Below are 13,810 nucleotides of genomic sequence, written 5' to 3'. Positions count from 1 at the left end.
GACATGATGAATCAGCCACTGAAGGAGGACATGATGAATCAGCCACTGAAGGAGGACATGTTGAATCAGCCACTGAAGGAGGACATGTTGAATCAGCCACTGAAGGAGGACATGATGAATCAGCCACTGAAGGAGGACATGTTGAATCAGCCACTGAAGGAGGACATGTTGAATCAGCCACTGAAGGAGGACATGTTGAATCAGCCACTGAAGGAGGACATGTTGGAGGACATGTTGAATCAGCCACTGTAGGAGGCAGTGGTGGATTTAGGTATAGGCGAAATGGGACGCCGCCCAGGGCGGCATCTTGCCGGGGGTGGCACGGGGCGCCTGCACAAAAAAAAAAATCGGAATGGTTACATTTGCACGATCGGTTTTCTATCGCTCATTTGCACGTCATATCAACGATATCATGTCATCGTGTGGGACTGTGGGTCAATTAACCTTGTCGGTGTGGGCGCCCTGATTCTAGCTTGTGAGCTAGGCAGGCTACTGCCTGGGAAGGTCTCCCACTCAGAAGTATGAGATGGGGAGGGGGGCGGGGGTAGGTTGACCTCAGGTCTCCCCACTGGAAGCCCGAGGTAGGGGGAGCGGGGAATCTATCAAATAGCGCACCTCTAACTTTGTACACTACTAATGCAATTCGTAATATCAGTCACACTACGAAATGTTACCAAATAAACCACAATTCATTCATAATACTGTGAATATATAGTTTGACAGACATATTTTTGCTTTTTTTTCTGGTTTGTGCGAAATCATTAAGAATAATATAAAACCAGTCTGCACACCACCAAGGTGAATTGGTTTAGTCTTGCCCCTTGGTTGACAGTGTTGGGGGATGGTTAGTTAATGTATTGATGCTCGAGTGCCAAATCATCACAAATGTATTTCTGTTTGACTTTGTTACTTCTTTTTGATATTTATGAGTCTTATTTTTGTATATATTTATATATATATATATATAGTTTCAAAGTTTCAAATGATATGATTATTTATTTGTGTTGTTCCAAATGTCTGAATAAAAATGTGTTAGTGCAGAATTTGTGTTGGGTGGGGGGGGTGGGTGTTCGCCCAGGGAGCTATACAAGCTAGAACCATAACTGGTAGGAGGACATGTTGAATAGAAAACCCAGGAAAGTGTTTCTGTGTATGACACTAAGATCTGGGTGTGGAATAAGCTGAATAGAAAACATGGGGAAGATGTCTTTCTCAACAAGATTTCACGGTTTGACTTCAGTATTCAATGTTTGTCCTGAATGGTTAAGGTAAGGGTTAAGGTTTGGGAGGTTTGGGATAGGATTTAAAATGGAACACTCAACCCTGGTTTAGCTCGTGGCTTATGCCCATCTGCCATCCATGCCCACAGCACCCTAGTAAGCCGTGTGTGTTGATCATAGTAACGCTCACTGTTGTCCCTGGTGGATGGTGTTGAAGGCATCCTCGATGTCCTGGGGACCTAGATGAACGTTGAATGTCGCCTTGAATCTAAAGTGACCTGACTGATCTTTCTGAGAAGGGGAAAAACATGTTGTCTGCAACGGAAAACATGTGACGTTTGTTCCGTCTGCGAGGGATGAAAAGTCTTTAGAAGCTTTTTCGAGTAGAAAAAATAGAAGACTAGCTGTCTTTGAGAGGAAAATTGTTGTGTAGCTTTTTGAAATAGTCACTAAAGGTGTTGTTGTAAGGCATGTTGACCTGAACTAAAGTAATCCTGTCACAGTTTAAGACAACTATCTCTCTCTCTCTTTCCCTTTAACTTCCTCTAACTTCCTTCTCTTCTATTGTGTCGGAGCCGAGCCAGCCGGTTACAGTGTCTGTGAAAACCTTCCATCGGCATTATACCCGTTATCTCTCCCTTGGGAAGGCAGATCCATAAAGGAATTTTCTTTCTGTCAGACAGACAGATGGGAGCTTTGCCATTTAAAAGCAATCAGGCGGTGGGCTCCTCACCCCAGGACCTTCAGCCAAAGGCCAAATCCCTGTGGGTCTACCCAGAGATAGGGCCTCAAGGCAGGGGAGGGATCAGGCTGACCAGCCCCTCTGTCCTGGTCTGCCCTGAATGGCTGATAACTTCTTTATAACCTCAAAGGCCATGGCATGATGGCACTGACACAAAGACACTTCAAACACTATATCTAGCAGCTGTTTGCTCTTTTCTGTACATTCATCTCCCTTATCGGATTCAGACGCCTTCTGAGTCTTACTTTGTTTAAAATTCTTTGAATCCATCATTCTCTCTTTTCTCTCTCCCTTCAGCAGGAGTAAATGCCAATGTTATTGCTAACACTGAGCAATGTGGTAAAGGTTTCACAGAGAGATGGAGATGGGTTGTCAGACTGTATTTGACAAACTTGACATTATTAGACTTAAAGATAGTCAGTTTCTTACCTGCAGCAATATGTACTGTGTTCTCTGTTGCAAGTAAGTAACTGGAATAATTACAGACATGAGGGTCAAGAAAGTTTAAATGTGTCAGTGATACAAGCTACTGTAACATGTCAATGTCCTTCCCATCAAACTGGGACCAGAGCAAATAGATCTGACAAACGAAAGAGATATTTACTGCGACGGAAAGTGTAATGTAGTCTTAAGCTCATGAAAGTGAAAGTATGCTATGGTGTTTCATTATATCACTCTGGAACACATGCAAACGCTTCAGCCTCTTCCCTGTGAAGGGAACTTCACCTGTAGACAGACACAGTGCCTTCGGAAAGTATTCAGACCCCTTAACCTTTTCCTCATTTTATTACATTACAGCCTTATTCTAAAATTGATTAAATAAACAAGAAATGCTCAGCAATCTACACACAATACCCCATAATGACAAAGTGAAAACAGGTTGTTAGAAATGTTTAAACATTAAAAAACGGAAATTATTCAGACCCTTTACTCAGTACTCAGTTCAGCATCGAGTCTTGGTTATGACGCTACAAGCTTGCCACAACTGTATTTCGGGAGTTTCTCCCATCATTCTTCTTATACAGATGCTCTCAAGCTCTGTCAGGTTGGATGGGGAGCGTTGCTGCGCACCTATTTTCAGGTCTCTCCAGAGATGTTCGATTGGGTTAAAGTCCAGGCTTTGGCTGGGCCACTCAAGGACATTCAGAGACTTGTCCTGATGCCACTCCTGCGTTGTCTTGGCTGTGTGCTTAGCATCGTTGTCCTGTTGGAAGGTGAACCTTCGTCCCAGTCTGAGTTCCTGAGTGCTCTGGGGTAGGTTTTCATCAAGGATCTCTCTGTACTTTGCCATTGTCAAGCCTGCTCCCGCTCTCCCTTTCTGGTGCTCAAGGGCACAAGACTGCCTTCATTACGCACACTTGTCACCATCATTACGTGCACCTGCGCTTCATCACCGGTCACCATCACGCGTAGCAGTGCATCGTTGGACTCACCTGGACTTCATTACCTTGTTGATTACCCGTCCTATATCTGTCTGTTTCTTTATTTCGATCCCTGTGTCAGCATTAATGTTGTTGTGTTTTCCTGTCCTGATGCTGTCCTGTCCTGTTCCATGTCCGTTGGTTAATTAAATGTTCACTCCCTATTCTTGCTTCTCATCTCCGGCGTTGATCCTTACAGAATGCTGACACCACTAAAATAATCACCAGGGAGTTTTGGTTGGTGACATCGGGTCCTGGTGCTATCGCCGGGGGAACCGGGGATGCCTCAGCTAGCTTGTCGGGCTTCCACGTCTTAGCTGGCTCAAGAGGTCATCTTGCCACAGTGGGCTTGGCAGGCACCCACCCCACGTCATGCTTCAGCCGGCCATCTGGCTCCCATGCCTCAGCCGGTTTGTCAGGCTCCCACGCCTCAGCGTGATCATCAGGCTTTCATGCCTCAGCTGGATCATGAGGCTCCCATGCCTGAGCCGGCTCACCAGGCTCCTACGCCTCTGCCGGTTTGTCCGGCTTCTACGACTCAGCCGGCTTGTCCAGCGCCCATGCCTCGGCCGGCCGGTCAGGCTCACCCAGGTGGGACTCCGGGTGGCGTCCCTAGAGGGGTGGGTACTGTCACGTCTGCTCCCGCAATCCCTCTCTGGCACTCGAGGGTGCCAGACTGCATTCACTACGCACACCTGTCACCATCGTTATGCGCACCTGCTCTTCATCACCGGTCAACATCACGCGCAGCAGCACATCATTGGACTCACCTGGACTTCATTACCTTGTTTATTGCCCCTCCGATATCTGTCTGTTTCTTTGGTTTGATCCCTGTGTCAGCATTAATGTCGTTGTGTGTTCCTGTCCTGACGCTGTCCTGTTCTGTTCCATGTCTGTTGGTTAATTACATGTTCACTCTCTGTACCTGCTTCTCATCTCCAGCGTCGTCCGTACAGACCCAGTCTGAGATCCTGAGCGCTCTGGAGCTGGTTCTCATCTCCAGCGTCGTCCATACAGCCCCAGTCTGAGGTCCTGAGCGCTCTGGAGCTGGTTTTCATCAAGGGGTCTGAATACTTTCCGAAGGCACTGTATGTGCAGTATATAGAGAGATGTTAGTGTTGTCAGTATCCTGACTTTAAACAATGAACAGAGTTCTAGAACCATTGTTTCTCTATGGTATAGTAGGTCAGGGCGTGACTAGGGGGTGATTTAGTACATGGATGTCTGTGTTGTATTCTAGTTTATTATTTCTATGTGGGTATTCTAGTTCTCATATTTCTAGGTTGGTGTGCTTGATATGGTTCCCAATTAGAGGCAGCTGGTTATCGTTGTCTCTAATTGGGGATCATATTTAAGACGCATTTTTTCCACCTGTGTTTTATGGGATATTGTTTTGAGTTAGTGCACGTAGCACCTCTTAGTTACGGTTCGTTGTTTGTTTCGTTCTTTCTTTGTTGTTTTTGTGCGTTTCTAATATTAAATATGTGGAAACCATATCGCGCTTCACCTTGGTCCAATTATTACGACGATCGTGACAACAAGTGTAACCACGCCAGCCCAGGTTGTCCACATCTAGCCCTTTTCTGTGGAAAAGCTCATCCTGATTGGCTGGGCCAGGCTCCCCAGTAGGTGTGGGTGTGTTTGTGTGTGCCGCTCCATGCCTGAATGTGTACCTCCCTCCTCCCTCCTCATAACTTCCACACCGTGTGTACAGACACTCTCTCTCTCGTAACACTTAATACAAATATTATGAATACATCTTGTGATGTTTTTGTTCGTTCTGGACTTCGGTTAGGGATTTTTCGGCTGTTCGTGCAATACAAAACATTTTCTTGACTCCAGCCGAAGTTGGTAGCCCTTTTTTCATGTAACAAATTTTCATGGAAATGTTTTCAGTTGAGATATACTGCACCAAATATCTTAGTTATATGTAAAATTTGCGTGACGAAGATCTACTCGGCAAAAACGTCAAAAATAACAAAAGATTTTTGGAGATATCTTAGATTAATTCACAATTTTTTGAGGAAGTATATAGTGGCTACGGCATCTCAAGATGGATAAACAGTACTATTATTGCTTTTTTCTCATTTTTCAAGCGAAGGTCTTTTAAGGGAGTATGCGAGGAACAGACGTTCACATCACCTAGCCGAGTTCTGCTAGGAACACACTGAACCTAGTATGGGGGCTTTAGTGGAGGGTAGCAGTAAACTGAACCTAATTTGGGGCCTTTAGTGGAGGGTAGCAGTAAACTGAACCTAGTATGGGGCCTTTAGTAGAGGGTAGCAGTAAACTGAACCTAGTATGGGGCCTTTGGTAGAGGGTAGAAGTAAACTGAACCTAGTATGGGGCCTTTAGTAGAGGGTAGCAGTAAACTGAACATAGTATGGGGCCTTTAGTGGAGGGTAGCAGTAAACTGAACCTAGTATGGGGCCTTTAGTGGAGGGTAGCAGTAAACTGAACCTAGTATGGGGCCTTTAGTAGAGGGTAGCAGTAAACTGAACCTAGTATGGGGCCTTTAGTGGAGGGTAGCAGTAAACTGAACCTGGTATGGGGCCTTTAGTAGAGGGTAGCAGTAAACTGAACATAGTATGGGGCCTTTGGTAGAGGGTAGAAGTAAACTGAACCTAGTATGGGGCCTTTAGTGGAGTGTAGCAGTAAACTGAACCTAGTATGAGGCCTCCTCCCTTGTTCCTTTGCCCTCACCACCTCCCTCCCTTTATCTCTCTATCATTAACTCTGTCCCTCACTGGTTCCCTCAATCTCAGCACCACCCTCCATCTCTCTCTCCCTCCCCATCCCTGCCTTAGTCACTTACATCCCTGCCTCTCTCGCTCCCTCTATCCCTCTCTCCATCCCTCGCTCCCTGTCAGTTCATGCCTGCCTCAAAATCTAATTTCACACGATCTAGCCTCACCCGCTCTCCTGCTAGTTTGATGTAGAAGATAAGGCCAGGGAATACAGATGTAGAGGTAGGGCGGTAGAGGTAGAGCTGTAGAGAGGTAGAGCTGTAGAGAGGTAGAGCTGTAGAGAGGTAGAGCTGTAGAGAGGTAGAGCTGTAGAAGTAGAGGTGTAGAGGTAGAGTGGTAGAGGTAGAGGTAGAGCGGTTGAGGAAGAGGTAGAGATAGAGGTAGAGCGGTAGAGAGGTAGAGCTGTAGAGGTGTAGAGCGGAAGAGGTAGAGCGGTAGCGGTAGAGGTAGAGCTGTAGAAGTAGAGTGGTAGAGGTAGAGCGGTAGAGGTGTAAAGATAGAGGTAGAGAGGTAGAGCTGTAGAGCTGTAGAGCGATAGAAGTAGAGCTGTAGCGGTGGAGGTAGAGCGGTAGAGGTAGAGCGGTAGAGGTAGAGCGGTAGAGGTAGAACTGTAGAGGTGTAGAGGTAGAGTGGTAGAAGTAGAGCGGTAGAACTGTAGAGGTAGAGAGGTAGAGTGGTAGAGGTAGAGCTGTAAAGCGGTAGAAGTAGCGGTAGAGGCAGAGCTGTAAGTGTAGCGGTAGAGGTAGAGGTAGAGCGATAGAGGTAGATAGGTAGAGGTAGATCTAGAGGTAGATGTAGAGAGGTAGAGAGGTAGAGAGGTAGATGTATTTTTGTATTTGTATTTATTAAGGATCATCATCAGCTGCTGCCAAGGCAATAGCTACTCTTCCTGAGGTCCAGCAACATTAAGACAGTGATATAAAATGTAAAATATTACATGATATTACATTTCATAACACTTTTCACAACACATTAAAAGTGTCACATATCGACAATACAAAATCCATGTGTACGTGTGTGTAGAGTGCATCTCTTCCCATGTGTATGTCTGTCTGTGCCTGTGTGTCTTTTCACAGCCCCCGCTGTTCCTCAATGTGTATTTTTTTTGTCTGATTCCAATGCTTGCATCAGTTACCAGATGTGGAATAGAGTTCCTGTAGCCATGGCTCTATGTAGTACTGTGCACCTCCCATAGTCTGTTCTGGACATGAGGATTGTGAAGAGACCTTTGGTGGCATGTCTTGTGTGGTATGCATGGCAGTGGTGGTCAGTGTTGTTTATGATGAAGGGGCCAATTTTTATTTTTCATGAGCATGGCCTGATTTCTACTACAGCATGTTGGATGACTGTCATTCATATTCCATCCACCAAGTTCAATGTGACATCGATAGGTTTAGGCTACTACATGATACTCTAATTTTCCCTATACCCACCATGAGGTTGCTAGACTTTGAATTAAAGTTTACAAAGTAGGTGCACACAGCTCAAGGTATATTTTTGAGATGACAGAGAGGGACACATGGAGAGACATTGACACATTCAATTCCATCTTGCACACCTTGCCTGCATCTAGCTTATCTAGGGTGCAATCATTAGTCCAACAGTTGCAAACAAGAGTTTCTATTGGCCAAATTCTGGTATTTCTTCCCCTGTTTCGTTTGCCTCCGTTTAAGAAATGTTTTTCAAAAGAACCTGCAGAATGAATACACCCCTGATCACGCATGAACACAGTTCACTTTCATAGCAGCCACATTGTATTCCTTCTCACGTCTATGCACTCTCCTCCTCTCACTGTTTCCCTTTGTTTGTGGGCTTCAATGACCAACACATCAACTGTATGTGACCAGACAAAAAAAACTTTCCAAGCCAAACCATGTCATAACTGCTACACACAGCCTACATCGTTGTCCCCATATTAGCTAAAGTAATGTCCTAGTCAAAATATTGAATATTATGCGTTAGTAAACCCACTAGAATCACGCAGTAACGTTACAGTGTATAGTCAGTAAGCAGTTACACCGGTGGGCCCTGGTGGCAATAGATTAATAAAACAAAAAGCTTACCTTGACTTGGAAGAGTTACAGTGTTGTGTTGGATAGTCATAGCCAGGTAGTTATTAACATAGCATCCCTCTGTTTGAGCCAGGTGTTTGAGTTACTAAACTAGCCATCCGCATTTGCTAGCTAAGTAAGTGAAACTGAAAAAAATGACACTCCGTTCTCTCATTTCTCCTTCATTTGTGAAGAAATACATTTTTTGAAAACTGTTCAACTATTGTCTTTCTCTCTCTTTGAGTGAACTACTCACCACATTTTATTCACTGCAGTGCTAGCTAGCTGTAGCTTTTGCTTTCAGTACTAGATTCTTTCTCTGATCTCTCTTGATTGGGTGGACAACATGTCAGTTCATGTTGCAAGAGCCATGATAGGTTGGAGTACATCCTCTGGAAGTTGTCATAATTACTGTGTAAGTCTTTGGAAGGGGGTGAGAATCAAGAGCCTCCTAGGTTTTGTATTGAAGTCAATGTACCAAGAGGAGGACTGAAACTAGCTGTCCTCTAGCTGCACCATTGTGCTGACCTACTAATTGCTGTTGAGGCTACTATAGACTTCCATTGCAAAACAGTGCATTTTAATCAATTATTTGGTGACACATTAATATATTTAGTATAGTTGAATCTAAAAAGGATAACTTTTTTAATGTTTTACCATTTTCATTTTTATGAAATTCACTGAGGAGGATGGTCCTCCCCTTCCTCCTCTGAGGAGCCTCCACTGATGCATGAGTGTCCGAGCTGCGTGCTATTAGTTTAAACAGACACCTCGGTGCATTCAGCATGTCAACACTTCTTACAAAAACAAGTAGTGATGAAGTCAATCTCTCCTCCACTTTGATCCATGAGAGACTGACATGCATATTGTTAATGTTAGCTCTGCGTGTATATTTAAGGGAACGTCGTACTGCTCTGTTTTGAGCCAACTGTAATTTTCCGAGGTCGCTCTTTGTGGCACCTGACCACACGACTGAACAGTAGTCCAGGTGGGAGAAAAGTAGAGCCTGTAGGACCTGTCTTGTTAATAGTGTAGTTAAAAAGGCAAAGCAGCGCTTTGTTTGAGTTTGAGTTTATTTATTCTTGCTCACAGATTAAACAAAGTAATGCAGAATTTACATTGCTAATAATTGCAAAACACTCATTTCGAATACATAACACATAATACATGACATAAATAGAATATTGAACAATTGAGAAACATTACAGGACATTTTTCATGTTGGAAATTTAAATATTAGTATGTGATTTAAAATATATATATATTTTTTGGGAGAACCATTTAAGAGCTAGAGTTATTATACAGTCTGATAGCAGTGGGTAGAGTGGCGTTTCATTTACATTTACATTTACGTCATTTAGCAGACGCTCTTATCCAGAGCGACTTACAAATTGGTGCATTCACCTTATGTTTCGCCGGCGGTTCGTACGGGCAGTTATACAGGACAGTTTGTGGCTGTTTCTCAGGAGCCTGGTGGTGCAGTTACCTCTTTTTGGAAGGAGCAGGTTATTCAGTGGATGGTCGAGTGTGCATGTCCTTCACCAGGTGCACTGCAGCCTGCTCTCGCCCACTCTGCAGTGAGGGGAGCTGTGGTTGGACTGCTCCACCTCTGGAGATGATCCTCAAGTCCCTCCTCTGCACCCTGTCTAGTTGGGCTTACTGCTTTTTACTGGATCCAACTAACAGCACTCCACCATATTCCAGACAAGACCTGACCAGCATAGTATAGACTGTGACCAGATCTTCAGTGGGTGGGCCATTTCTGCCAAGAACAGTCAAAATGTGCAGGTGTTTTGAGGCCTTCCTCACTGACTGCTCCACATGTGTGTCACCACTGAGGTTAGAGTCTAGATGAAAACCAAGATGCTTAGTTGTTGTTACCACTAGTATTTCGTGTCCTCCTAGGACTAGTGCTGCAGGTGTTGGACAGACTTCTCCCCGTTTTTGATAAGGTTGTATCAACGTGTTTTGACTATGACAGTTTACAATCCAGGGTTACTTCAAGCAGTTTAGTCACCTCAACTTGCTAAATTTCCACATTATTTATTAGAAGATTTGGTTGAGGTTCAGGGTTTAGTGAAAGATTTGTCCAAAATACAACGCTTTTAGTTTTTGAAATATTTAGAACAAAATTATTCCTTGCCACCCATTTTTAACCTCTCTAGGGTAGGGGGCAGTATTTGCACGGCCGGATAAAAAACGTACCCGATTTAATCTGGTTATTACTACTGCCCAGAAACTAGAATATGCATATAATTGTTTGATTTGGATAGAAAACACCCTAAAGTTTCTAAAACTGTGTGAATGGTGTCTGTGAGTATAACAGAACTCATATGGCAGGCAAAAACCTGAGAAGATTCCTTACAGGAAGTGCCCTCTCTGACCATTTCTTGGCCTTCTACACTCTCTTTATTAAAAACAGAGGATCTCTGCTGTAACGTGACACTTCCTATGGCTCCCATAGGCTCTCAGAAGGCGGCAAAACGTTGAATGATGACTTTGCAGGCCATGGCTGAAAAACAGTAGCGCATTTGGATAGTGGTCGATCAGAGAACAATGAGACTGGGGGCGCGTGCACGAGCCGACTCCATGTTTTTATTTTTTCATCTTTGAACAAAAACAGGGTTTCCCGGTCGGAATATTATCGCTTTTTTATGAGAAAAATCGCATAAAAATGTATTTTAAACAGCGGTTGACATGCTTCGAAGTACGGTAATGGAATATTTAGAATTTTTTTGTCACGAAACGCGTCGGGCGCGTCACCCTTCGTCACCCTTCGGATAGTGTCTTGAACGCACGAACAAAACAGAGGATATTTGAACATAACTATGGATTATTTTGAACCAAACCAACATTTGTTATTGAAGTAGAAGTCCTGGGAGTGCATTCTGACGAAGAACAGCAAAGGTAATCCAATTTTTCTTATAGCAAATCTGAGTTTGGTGAGGGCCAAACTTGGTGGGTGTCAAAATAGCTAGCCCGTGATGGCGAGCTATCTACTCAGAATATTGCAAAATGTGCTTTTGCCGAAAAGCTATTTTAAAATCGGACATAGCGATTGCATAAAGGAGTTCTGTATCTATAATTCTTAAAATAATTGTTATGTTTTTTGTGAACGTTTATCATGAGTAATTTAGTAAATTCACCGGAAGTTTGCGGTGGGTATGCTAGTTCTGAACGTCACATGCTAATGTAAAAAGCTGGTTTTTGATATAAATATGAACTTGATTGAACAAAACATGCATGTATTTTATAACATAATGTCCTAGGAGTGTCATCTGATGAAGATCATCAAAGGTTAGTACTGCATTTAGCTGTGGTTTGGGTTTATGTGACATTATATGCTAGCTTGAAAAATGGGTGTCTGATTATTTCTGGCTGGGTACTCTGCTGACATAATCTAATGTTTTGCTTTCGTTGTAAAGCCTTTTTGAAATCGGACAGTGTGGTTAGATTAACGAGAGTCTTGTCTTTAAAATGGTGTAAAATAGTCATATGTTTGAGAAATTGAAGTAATAGCATTTCTAAGGTATTTGAATATCGCGCCACGATATTCCACTGGCTGTTGAGTAGGTGGGACGATTTCGTCCCACATACCCTAGAGAGGTTAAACTAAGTGCAGTTCTTTGTCAAGGGTTGCAGTGATTTCACTCGCTGTTGCATACATAGACACACTGGCTTTACCCAAAGCCAGTGGCATGCCATTAGTAAAGATTGAAAAAAGTAAGGGGCCAAGACAGCTTCCCTGGGGAATTCCTGACTCTACCTGACTTACGTTGGGGAGGCTTCCATTAAAGAACACCCTCTGTGTTCTGTTAGACAGGTAACTCTTCACCCACAATATAGCAGTGGGTGTAAAGCCATAACACATATGCTTTTATGTCACTGAAGTCTAACAAAACAGCTCCCAAAATCTTTTTATCATCAATTTCTCTCAGCCAATCATCAGTCAGTTGTGTAAGTGCCATGCTTGTTGAATGTCCTTCCATATAATCTTGCTGAAAGTCTTGTGTCAATTTGTTAACAGTTATATATAGCATTGTATCTGGTCAACACAATTTTTACCAAAGTTTACTAAGGGTTGGCAACAGGTTGATTGGTCGGCTATTTGAGTCAGTAAATGGTGCTTTACTATTCTTGGGTAGCGGAATGACTTTTGCTTCCCCACGGGCATGAGGGCACAAACTTTCTAGCAGGCTTATATTGAAGATATGGCAATTGGGAGTGGCAATATCGTCCGCTGTAATCTCAGTAATTTTCCATCCAAGTTGTCAGACCCATTGGCTTGTCATTGTTGATAGACAACAATCATTTTTTCACCGCTTTATGGAATTCGAAATAACAATGCTTGTCTCATAATTTGATGAGTTTTACAGTGCCAGTTAAAAATTTAGACAAGGGTTTTTCTTTATTTTTACTATTTTCTACATTGTATAATAATATTGAAGATGTCAAAACTATGAAATAATGTAGTAAACAAAAAAGTGTTAAACAATAAAAATATATGTTATATTTGAGATTCTTCAAAGTAGCCACCCTTTGCCTTGATGACAGCTTTGCAAACTCTTGGCATTCTCTCAATCAGCTTCATGAGGTAGTCACCTGGAATGCATTTCAATTAACAGGTGTGCCTTGTTAAGTTAAAATGTGGAATTTATTTTCTTTCTTAATCTTACATCTAGATGTTCCGCTAGCCGCTAACGGAACGCCTCACCAATATCCAATGGTATAGAGTGGCGCGAATTACAAAATTTTTCAAACATATGACTATTTTACACCATTTTAAAGACAAGACTCTCCTTTATCCTCTCTGGGCTAGGCGGGACGAATTCGTCCCACCTACGTAACAGCCACTTGCAGCCTGTGGCGCGATTTTCAAAACCTTAAAAATCCTATTACTTCAATTTCTCAAACATATGACTATTTTACAGCAATTTAAAGACAAGACTCTCGTTAATCTAACCACACTGTCCGATTTCAAAAAGGCTTTACAACGAAAGCAAAACATTAGATTATGTCAGCAGAGTACCAAGCCAGAAATAATCAGACACCCATTTTTCAAGCCAGCATATAATGTCACCAAAACCCAGAAGACAGCTAAATGCAGCACTCACCTTTGATGATCTTCATCAGATGACAACCCTAGGACATTATGTTATACAATACATGCATGTTTTGTTCAATCAAGTTCATATTTATATCAAAAACCAGCTTTTTACATTAGCATGTGACGTTCAGAACTAGCATACCCTCCGCAAACTTCCGGGAAATTCGCTAACATTTTACTAAATTACTCACGATAAACGTTCACAAAAAGCATAACAATTATTTTAAGAATTATAGATACAGACCTCCTCTGTGCACTCGATATGTCCGATTTTAAAATAGCTTTTTGGTGAAAGCACATTTTGCAATATTCTAAGTACATAGCCCAGGCATCACGGGCTCGCTATTTAGACACCCGGCAAGTTTAGCACTCACCATAATCATATTTACTATTATAAAAGTTTGATTACCTTTTGTTGTCTTCGTCAGAATGCACACCCAGGACTGCTACTTCAATAACAAATGTTGGTTTGGTCCAAAATAATCCATTGTTATATCCGAATAGCGGCGTTTTGTTCGTGCG

The sequence above is a fragment of the Salmo salar genome, chromosome ssa09 (assembly GCF_905237065.1).
Source record: "Salmo salar chromosome ssa09, Ssal_v3.1, whole genome shotgun sequence".
Classification (NCBI taxonomy): domain Eukaryota; kingdom Metazoa; phylum Chordata; class Actinopteri; order Salmoniformes; family Salmonidae; genus Salmo; species Salmo salar.
The sequence above is the reverse complement of the archived record's forward strand: the minus strand, read 5'-3'. Positions refer to the sequence as shown.